This window comes from Scyliorhinus canicula, chromosome 2, assembly GCF_902713615.1.
Source record: "Scyliorhinus canicula chromosome 2, sScyCan1.1, whole genome shotgun sequence".
NCBI classification, from domain to species: domain Eukaryota; kingdom Metazoa; phylum Chordata; class Chondrichthyes; order Carcharhiniformes; family Scyliorhinidae; genus Scyliorhinus; species Scyliorhinus canicula.
In genome coordinates, this window is record NC_052147.1 from 136,367,111 (window position 1) to 136,370,142 (window position 3,032).

The following is a 3,032-nucleotide window of genomic DNA, read 5'->3' on the forward strand; positions in this document are numbered from 1 at the left end:
TTTCCCTCGTACACATGATGCCTCATGAGGCACCTCCTTTGCACTTCTCCTTCTCGGCCTGATGTGTGGCTTGCTGTCCCTCCTGGGCTGCGTCCTGTTCCATGGGCCATGCTCCACTGCTGCAGCTTTCTCCTACACCTCAAGCAGCTCCAGCTCGTCCAGCCACCGGGCATCCCCGAGGGCTGCGGCGACTAGCAGGAAGGCCACCATTGCTGGCTGGATTCCAAAATCCATTGTCTACAGGAAGCGAAATGTCGACATGTTAGCATGATTCATGTGCCTGTGCCCAACCAGGTCCACCAGGTTACATTGTGGTGCTGTTTGGAACTGCGGGCTCCACCCTTGCATGCTCCCCCCCCCCCCCCCCCCCTCCCCACCCCCACTCCCCCATCCCCACACCCCTGGCTCCATCTCTGGCCCTGGCACCAGTCCCTGATACCAGGGGTACTGTCGGCTGGTGCTACCCTTGCCAGTGGTATGCTCCGAAGCCCCCACCCCGCACCCCCATCAGGTCTACAGTGGTCATTGCACTTTGTGGACCACCTGATGCCCTGCTGGTGGGTGACGGCCTGTTGGGTGGTGGGGGATATGGTGGAGGGTGGGGTATGGTGGTGGGGGGTGGGTGGGAGCACCCTAATGGCCGGTGTCAATTCTCCAGAACCACGGGCCAAAATGGGTGTTCAGTGGGTTGCGCAGCAAGATGGCTGCGGCAATGGCGGTCCAAGCCTGGATACTGCCCCAGTCCCACGAGGAGTCACCCTGGCCACTCGGCGCATTCCCCCTTTTCCCCTCCCCCAGCCCTAGCAGCCCCCCACCACCCCAGACAGCCCGACCAGTGTCCGGCTCAGCAGCCCACAGCCACTCCTCTCTGAGTCCTACCTCCTCTCTCTCCTTCATTAGCCACAACGCTGATTTCACATTAATGAAAAGCACAAGAGAACCGCGCTGTCGGGAACTCTATGCGCATCGTCACTTGAAGATCCAGAGCACAAACATTGTGAACAGGGGTTATGTCAGAAACTTTGGGTTGAATTTTCTGGGTTGTTTAAGATTATCCCTGATGTAATGTTCATCTTTACAAGTCTCAGTGATTACTTCAAATGCTTTAACATGCCTTAGTTGACAAATGCAAGCCTCCTGTAAGCTAATGTGACCGATCTCTCTGACACGTATTTCAGAATCCAGTGCAGATTCAAAATCTGTAGTCATGTTTCACCTCCGATGGGACATCACACTTAAAGTTTGGCTTCTTAAAATCCTAATTTCTTTGGAGGCAGTGATGTAGGCACAGCAATCTTGAGAGACGATAAAGGCTACATCTGTGCCTGGCGAAGAAGCAAATCAATTACCCCCTCCCCTTAAGAGTGTGCCAGGACAGTGCGCTTCAGCCACTGCTGCTTTCAGTCTTTGAGCTTGTAAACTTAACAATTGATATAGCTAAACCCTATCTTCCTCCTCATCTTACTCCCTCCCTGTCTCCCCTTCCCCTTCCCCCTCTCTTCCCTTCCCCTCATCCCTCCCCTACTCCGTCCCCTTCCCTCCCCTTTACAAATAAAGAGAACCATCGTGTTTTTGTGGAAAATTATATTTTGCTGGCCGTTGTATTTAAGTGAGAAAATATATTTTATTGCAATAAATTGGTTAATGTTGAGGTTGTTATTACACAATATATTATTGTTCAGCTGATAACTTTAACTGGTTTCAAAGTTTGGGATTTGTAAAATTATTTTTGTTAAGAAATGCTTTCCGTTAAACTTTACAAGTTTCTACAAATGTCTTACTGAAACAACGAAATGCAACATTCAATTGTGAGATATTTATAAATGAATAAGCTAATTGCAGTACACAAGGCAGAAACATATTTAACACGGGTAACACGGTGGCACACTAGTTAGCACTGCTGCCTCACAACACCAGGGACCCGTGTTCAATTCGGACCTTGAGTGACTGGTGTTTGCACTGTGTCTGCGTGGGTTTCCTCTGGATTCTTCAGTTTCTTCCCATAGTCCAAAGATGTGCAGGTGAGGTGGAATGGCCATTCTAAATTGCCCCTTCGTGTCCAAATGTTAGGTGGGGTGATGGGAATAGGGCAAGGGCCTTGGTTGCGTGCTCTTTCAGAATCCATGCAAGCTCGATGGGCCAAATGTCTTTTGTTTGTACTACAGTGATTCTATGATTCTATAAACACAAATCAAAAAAAATCAGATGATACAAATTAAAATATCCGTGCATTTTAAACATGCCACACATAAAGTTATATAATAAATAAAAGCAAATTAGTGCAGATGCTGGAATCTGAAACCAAAGAGAAAATGCTGGAAAATCTCAGCAGGTCTGGCAGCATCTGTAGGGAGAGAAAAGAGCTAACGTTTCGAGTCCAGGTGACCCTTTGTCAAAGCCAAGTTATGTAATAATATGGTGCAGATTTAAACAGTTTCACAGATTTAAAACAAAATATTAAACTTTATGTTCACTTGTAAATAATCATCTTCAATCATAACAAAATTTAAAAATACTTTATAAGAACCAGTAATGCCTGTATAAAAGAAATAGCAAAATAAGACTGTTTAAAATAACTTCCACATACCTTTAAAACACTTGTTAAACATGTTGTTTATTGTCTTCAATATAAATCTGCAATTTAAATGCCTGTCCTCAATGGGCGTTGCCACAGCTGTTGTGTCACAATGGGACATGGCTACAGCGATTCTGCGCCATGCTGGAGCCTGCGCAGACTGTCACGCTGGAATCCCGAGGCTGCCACGAGAGCAGGAAGCTTCATCACACTTTCTGAGGGTACGTAAATGCACAGGTTTCTCTCTCAGTATCGGCAGCCCTTGGCTTTCCGCCGATAATTGGGAGTTAGGGGCCACTATATCATTCCCATCGAGATGCAGGCATGACTGATGTGTTCAGTCACGGTGAAGGCACACCATCAATGTGCTGGGAAGGTTGTACACAGCACAGGGAGAAAGCACTGGGCTGAGAACTCTGCATTTGGACAGGATTTTCCAGATGGTCCTGCCAGCATA

The 3,032-nt window shown here is 47.4% G+C and overlaps 1 long non-coding RNA gene across 1 annotated transcript; it reads right to left on the reverse strand.

The window, feature by feature from the left end:
- Positions 1-1,796: 1,796 nt before the first annotated feature.
- Positions 1,797-2,665, reverse strand: LOC119962408. The gene is made up of 2 exons (XR_005459867.1): positions 2,588-2,665; positions 1,797-2,178 (listed from the first exon to the last, which is right to left on the reverse strand). It is a non-coding gene; the product is annotated as an uncharacterized LOC119962408 (long non-coding RNA).
- Positions 2,666-3,032: the final 367 nt, after the last annotated feature.